The sequence below is a fragment of the Lactuca sativa genome, chromosome 6, assembly GCF_002870075.4.
Source record: "Lactuca sativa cultivar Salinas chromosome 6, Lsat_Salinas_v11, whole genome shotgun sequence".
NCBI classification, from domain to species: Eukaryota; Viridiplantae; Streptophyta; class Magnoliopsida; order Asterales; family Asteraceae; genus Lactuca; species Lactuca sativa.
The window spans coordinates 79,260,249-79,268,148 of NC_056628.2; positions in this window are offsets into that span (position 1 = coordinate 79,260,249).

The following is a 7,900-nucleotide window of genomic DNA, read 5'->3' on the forward strand; positions in this document are numbered from 1 at the left end:
TGTCCTGTGACTAAGGTTTTGACAATTCACATGGATAAGAACACATACACCATAAAAATCTAAGTGTCATAAGGTTTCTCTCCGATTCATGAAAATGATGGTGAGGAAACACTTTCACTAAGTAGATTTTAGCTAGATAGCAATTGTGATGTTTGCATTCTCAAAGTCGTTAGTGGAGCGTGTGTCGTTTACTGGCACACTAACCTGAACTTGTGAGAACTGGCAAAAAGGTCTAACCATTATGATTACGGCATCCCTCTTCATAATTGTTGAGACACACAAGTGTGCTATCTAAGGGAAGGTGTATGATTTTGATAAAGTTTTATCAAAACAATCTAGTATTAGAAATCTGAACTTTGGTAAGAAAGTCAGCTGATTTCTGAGTACATGTCAAAGCTAGTGGGAGCATAAGTGTTATGCGAGTAATCATCATGTTAGTGGGAGCATGATAATTATGACAAAGGTTGCAAGCTAGCAATGTTAATTATAGAAAACAAAAGTTTCAACTGGGAAAGAGTTGTTTTGCTATAATTAAGGGAGAGGAAATTATACTTCGTCTCAAATCTATAAGCTTAGATCGTGAGGTTTTAATCATTTAGTCAAGGATATATATATATATATATATATATATATATATATATATATATATATATATATATATATGAATTTCATGTTGGAATGGCTCAACATAAGGAAATTATGTATATGGGTCCATTATTTGCGTTCTTAAATTCGATTATGATTACGACATCCCTTTTCATAATCTGAATTATGAGAACTTGGCAAATTGAAATGGAAATATTATAGCAAAAGACTGGTTTAGTCTTTATGTGAGACATCATGAATCGTGTCCCATATGCTTTAGATATAGGATTGATTACATGTGCTATATTCATCCTTTCTAAAATTTTCCAAATGCCTGGGGCATTAAGAAGGGAAAAGGTTTAGAACTGGATATGACTAAAAGGATTAAACAATTGTGGAGAACAATCTAAGGTTTACCAAAGATTGGTTGCTCAAGGATAGTTGGAAGTATAGTGATAATTCTGGAAGGACCATATTGACATAGTTTGTAAGGAGGCAACTCTTGTTCAGAAGGGATTAGTCAAAATGGAATCTGGAAATGTTTCAAAGTTAGAATTTTCAATCTGTTTAAGATTAGGAAACTTAATGAAAGAAGGATGTTTCCAAGGAGTTGATCTCCTTTGGAATGCTCTGTAATGTTTGTTGTCAAGTCTTTCTAACTTTGTGCATAATCATTACAAGAGGATCAATGCATATAAGTTTAGAATCTAACAGATTTCAGTAAATGACATGAATTTGGAATTCTTGTAGTTGTAGTAAGGATTTGGGAGTGTGAAAAGAGAATCATTGAAGTTATGTTCAATGGATCTAGTTCACAAAGTAAAGATCATAGACAAACATAGTATGCATACTTGGTGTATGGCATGACTAGTGTTTAGAAAAACACAGTGTACATGCTTGGAGCATGGGACAACTATTGTTTTAAATTCAAGAATAAAGTTGATAGCTAAAACAGTATACAATGAATAATGTGTAATCATATGGTGATAAATAAAAGGTGTTTTATTTATGTTCATAGGTTTTGATACCATATTGGATTCAATTATTATTGTGTTTCACTTTGCATGTTTTGACTTCCCGAATAAACTGGGTTATTCTTCCGGAATGACTAAGTTATTCAAACCATCCACAGTCGGTCATATGTTGGAAGTAGATATGAATTAAGACTGTCATGGGTTGGCTTGTAGAGGTCTAAAGTGTTGGACAAAGGGCTACAACACTCATGAGTGCTCATAAGTTCTGAGTATTGGATTCAACCCGCGCTCATTGGAATCACTTCATGGATTTTATCACGAGTGATCATGAGACGATAATATCTTATATTCTTCAAACCTAGAGATATGAGTTGTTACGATGAGTTGATAGTACATTGATTGCACGAAAACGCATTTGGTAACTCGGTGCTATAAAACGTGTCTTTGTGTATGATTCAACAAGTAGTAGAACAAGCTATATGAGTCGAAGTTTATCCATTCCTTTTACCTTCGGGATAAAAGTGATATATGTGGGCCCCTCGATGATTTTATGATGACAAATGGAAGTGCTCGGCCGGGCCAGGACTGATTTGATTTGTTCAATTAGTCAGTCGTCATAAATCGGAAATCGGGAAACAACAAATGGACAGAGAGAATGATTATAATCCATGTCTCAGTCTATATGATATCTAGAATGGAGGAATATATGATCCCTTATCTAATGGACAAGTCATTGACAAAGGTCAGAGTTCATCTACAAGGTCAGAGTTCGACAGAAGCTTTTGAGAGCTACGATTGCCGGTCGGTTCTTGAAGTCATTCGCAATAATAGTTTTAGACTTATCCAAGTGGGAGACTGTTGGATTAATGTCTAAGTCCATAACTATAATTGGTAAGACTTGACCCGACCCGGCATGGTCCATTTGGGTTGCATGGCATCATGCATTTGGATAGACTATAATGAGAGAAATAAGACACTTATGGTTATTAATATATTATAAGTTCTAGTATATTAATAATAAGAATAATAAGATTATTTAATTAGTATTGATCAAGAATTAATCTAGGATTAATTAAGTGATCAAAAGAAGACTAATTAAATATATGGGTTGATTGTGTAAATCATCCATACTTGTATAGTGGGCTAATGCTCCATGGATAATCAAGTTGGGCTAAAACCCATAGGATGGTCCATGGATGCTCCATGGTGTATTTGAACCCATGGATCCAAGGAAATGGAAAGTCATGACAATTAGGGTTTACCCTAATTGTAACACTATATAAAGATATTATTCTTGACAAAAATCGGCCACTAGTGTGAGTAATAGAAGGGCTAGTCGATTTTCATGAGTGTAGAATTCTCTCAAGTTATTCCAAGTGTATTTGGTGTTGTGTGAACCATTTGAGGTGTCACACTTGGGGCACTAGACACTCAAGCTTCATGAAGACTTTCTACATCAAAGAGGTATGTATTCTATCTTGTTACATTCATTGTTTTGTATGCTAGATTAGGATAATACCTTGGAAGTTCTTATTTGCATGTATAATAGAGAAAAACATAGATCCAAGGTATTTAGGGTTGCATGTACACTTAGGAGTGTTAGAATGCTCAAAACCCAACAGTTTCGTCTCCCTATCTTTTATTATATTTTAGTTTTTATATTTATGTTCCATGTATTCTGTTTTAGGATCGTTCTATGTGAACGGTATCCCAGTGTTGGTGTATTTGACTCGGGAGCTACCCAATCCTTCGTTTCTCTTGCACTCAACAAGAGGTTTGCTGAGTCTTTAGTCACGTTAGATTGTCCTTTAGAGGTCGAGATTATAAACGACCGATCCGTCCGTGCGTTAGAGGTTTATAGATATTGTGTCCTGAGGATGTATGACGAGCGTTACCTCATGGATTTGGTTCCCATTCCTTTGCGTGGGAACAAGGTCATCATAGGCATGGATTAGTTGAGCCCTAATGGGGCGTAGATCGACTGTAAGCAGGATTTGGTTCAATTTAGGACCCCAAGTGGGGAAGAGTTGGTGATTCAGGGTGAGGGACCGCGGCGTGGACCGGTCATGTGCTTAGCAGCGAGAGCCAGACGCTACCTTCAGTAGGGATGGGCAGGTTTTGTCGCCTATATTATGGATACACGGGAGAAGGGTAAGGCATCTGTGGAGGATGTGACAGTCATGTGGGAGTATTCGGACGTATTCCTAGAGTATTTTCCCGAGGTACCTCCGGAGAGACAGGTAGAGTTCAGGATTGACCTAGTTCCTGGTGCGGCCTCGATAGCCAAGGCACCATATCAGTTGGCTCCTCCCGAGATGTAGGAGTTGTCTACACAGCTGCAGGAGCTATTAGACGAGGGATTTATCAGGACGAGCAGTTCGTTGTGGGGATCCCCGATCCTATTTGTGAAGAAGGACGGGTCGCACCGGATGTGTATAGATTACCAGAAGTTGAATAAGGTAATGGTGATGAACCGTTATCCCCTCCCGAGGATTGATGACTTATTTTATCAGCTTTAGTGTGCATCTTGGTTCTCTAAGATAGATCTACGATCAGGCTACCACCAGATACGATTCAGGGACGACGATGTGCAGAAGACAGCCTTCCAGACTCGCTATGGTCACTATGAGTTTGTGGAGATGCCGTTTGGGCTCATAAATGCTCCTATCGCATTCATGGATCTCATGAACTGCATGTGCAGACCGATGTTGGATCGGTATGTGATAGTTTTTATCGATGAAATCTTGGTGTATTCCAAGACTCGGGAGTAGCACGAGGAGCACTTGAGGGAGGTGCCCGAGACACTGAGGAGGGAGATACTTTTTGAAAAGTTCTCCAAGTGCGAGTTTTGGTTGTGCGAGGTGTGATTTTTGGGCACCTCATCAACCAGAACGGTATACTGGTCGATCCGGCCAAGGTGTAGGCCGTGATGAGATCGGAGGTTCCGAGGTCTCTATTTGAGATTTGGAGATTCCTCGGTTTATCAGGCTGTTATCAAAGATTCATTCAGGATTTCTCCAAGGTAGCGATACCCCTGACCTGGCTGACTAAGAAGTCGGTGACTTTCCGCTAGGGGCTTGAGCAGCAGGCGGCTTTCGAGACTTTGAGGCAGAGGTTGTGCGAGGCGTCGAACTTATCTCTATCAGAGGGCGTTGAGGATTTCTTAGTGTATTATGGCGCGTCTATCTTGGGTTTGGGTGCAATAGTGATGCATAGAGGGCACGCTATCGCTTACGCCTCGAGGCAGTTGAAGCCTCACGAGGCGAATTACCCGACGCACTACTTGTAGTTGGGGGCAGTTGTTTTGGCCCTCAAGATTTGATGACACTATCTCTTTGAGGTCCGTTGTACCATTTACACAGACCACAAGAGCTTGAGGTACTTGATGGTCCATCCAAATATGAACATGAGACAACGATGATGGTTGGATGTGGTGAAGGATTACGATTGCGAGATCCTCCACCACCTGGGGAAGGACAATTTTGTGGTCGATGCACTTAGCTGCAAGGCATTCGCGGCCCCGATCAGAGACATCTGCCTGAGGATGACAGTAGTGACTCCGCTTTTGGAACGGAATCGGGAGGCTTATCAGGAGGCTATGAAGGAGGAGCACCGGAAGAGTGAGTGTATTATATGTCAGATTTCCTCCTTCGACTATGATAGTCGTGGGCTATTGACACTTCATCGTAGAGTGTGGGTTCCGTACTCGGGCGATGTACAATAAATCCTGATGGAGGAGGCACAAAAATCTAGATTTTCAATCTATCCAGGGACGATGAAGATGTATAGAGATCTTCGTCCTGATTACTGGTGGCCCTTCATGAAGCAGGATGTAGCCTGGTATGTCGAGAGGTTCTTGACCTATAGGAAGGTCAAGGATGAACACCAGAGACCTTATGGCAAGACGCGTCCATTGGATATCCCTGTGCGGAAATGGGACGATATTACCACGTACTTCATTACGAAGTTGCCACAGACGACGCGCGGAGTTGACACGATATGGGTCATCATGGATCTATTGACCAAGAGTGCCCATTTCATACCGATTTAGAAGAGTATCTCGGCCGAGAAGATGGCAGACATCTACATCAGAGAGGTAGTAGCTCGACACGGGGTGCCGGCTTCTACGATTTTTGACAGGGATATGCGGTTCACTTCCAGATTCTGGAAGAAATTTCATGACGAGTTGGGTACCCGTCTGTACTTCAGCACGACTTTTGTAACACTATAATTTTTCAAAAAAAAATCATTTTTAAAACCACATAAAATACAATCTCACATTTCTAAAAACCCAAATGTATAAGTTGTTCAAAACACAAGACAACAAAATCTTTGACAATATCCCGGAATCCTCAAAACATAATCTCAAGCTGGTGTGTACAATCAAGCCCGTGCCTTCCTGCGATCATGAGGGGTACCTGAAACACATTTCACACAACACTGTAAGAATGGATCTTAGTGAGTTCCCCAAAATACCACACACAAATAATTAGGCTCTCACGGCTATATCTCAATATGGACCCCCCCCCAGTCATGTGTCTCAGTGAAGACCCTCCGGTCTCACAGCTCGGGTCGGACCCTCCAGTCCAGTATCTCAGTGAAGACCCTCCGGTCTCACAACTCGGTTTGGAACCTTCGGTCCTAACTCAATAAGCACAAAATAATATACAATACAAATCACAAAGACAAAATGCATGATATCACATAACTCATTATAAGCACATAAGACCCTCCGGTCAGTAACTCAAATAAGACCCTCCAGTCAATAACTCAAATAAGACCCTCCGGTCACACAATGTTACCACCCAGGTAAGTATAGTGAGAAGACTCACCTTGTACATAAGCAAGTGGGTCTCGTACTCAACGATCGATCTAGACTCCGCCTACATATCATAATCACCTCTAATTAACACTTTATAACAGCAACTCTAAAGATGTTAAGATAACCCCTTTTCTAACTCTCAGAAAGGGTGAAAGATCATTTTACCCCTCCATTGTCTCCATAAACCATAACTTGACCAAACCCTAATAGTCAATGGAAGTCAACACTCGAGTCAACAATCCATTTTGACCCAACTCGTCGAGTTCCTTCGTTTCTTCTAAAAAATTGGGAAAATCCAACTCAACTCGCCGAGTTGTCTCACCAACTCGCTGAGTTCATAATGCATCCAGACTATCAGGGAAACCCCTAACCAACTCGTCGAGTTGGCTCACCATCTCGTCGAGTCCCTTCAGTCCATTCTCTCATTCAGACGTTTTTAAGCAGAACTAAGGCCCCATACTCTAGATCTAGCCTTCTAAGGCTGAAATACCATGTAAAGCTGCAAGTTTTACGCTCATGCATGACATCTAGGGCTAAGTTTGCCAACCCAAAGCTCAATAGAGGGCTTAAGGCATGAAAGTGGGCCAAAGCTTGATAAAGCTTTAATCTTTTGGCTTAAGGGACCTCATACTGTCCATATCTGAAGTCTCATCTTCAAGGAATGCTCAAACAACTAAAGGACTCAAAGAGAAGATGGATTGGCCATAAACTCTCTAATGGAGAGATCTATCAATCAAGTGGTCAAGGTAATAGCTTTTTACCTCCAAATGGCAACTAACACCGAAAGAATGTTGGATCCAAGGACTCCTCGTTCTACACCTTTTGCTCTTCAAGCTCCTTCCAAGATGGCACTAAAACACACACTCTTAGCCCCCCCTCTCCCTCTCTCTCAGATGATAACAACTCGATTAGGGTTTCTCTCAGGGTGCTAAGATGATGAGGGAGGCGGGGTAAACGACTTAAGATCCTTTAAATAGGGTGAAAACCCTAAAAATTAGGGTTTTCACACTCAGCTCCTACTCGTTGAGTTGGGTCCCCCCAACTCGTCGAGTGGACTCCTAAAATCACACGACCATCTCAATCTCTACTCGACAAGTTGGGGCCTCTAACTCGTCGAGTTGACCTGTCAAAATGAATATACATTAATTAACTATTATACCTGGGAGTTCGGATGTTACAAATTTCCACCTATAGACAGATGGTCAGAGCGAGCGGACCATCCAGACCTTGGAGAATATGCTGTGGGGATGCGTTCTAGACTTCAGTGGTAGCTGGGATACCTACCTTCCCTTGGGCTACCACGCTAGTATCGACTGACTTCCCTTCGAGATGCTTTACAGGAGGAAGTGCAGGGCCCCAATATGCTGGGGTGAGGTTGGTCAGAGGGTCATGGGGAGTACCAAGGTGGTACTTAAGACGACGAAGAAGATCCAGCATGCCCGGTGTTGGGATTAAAACCCTAATTGTGATTTGATGAACAAGATGCGGAAAATAAGAACAAACACAATAATGAAGATTA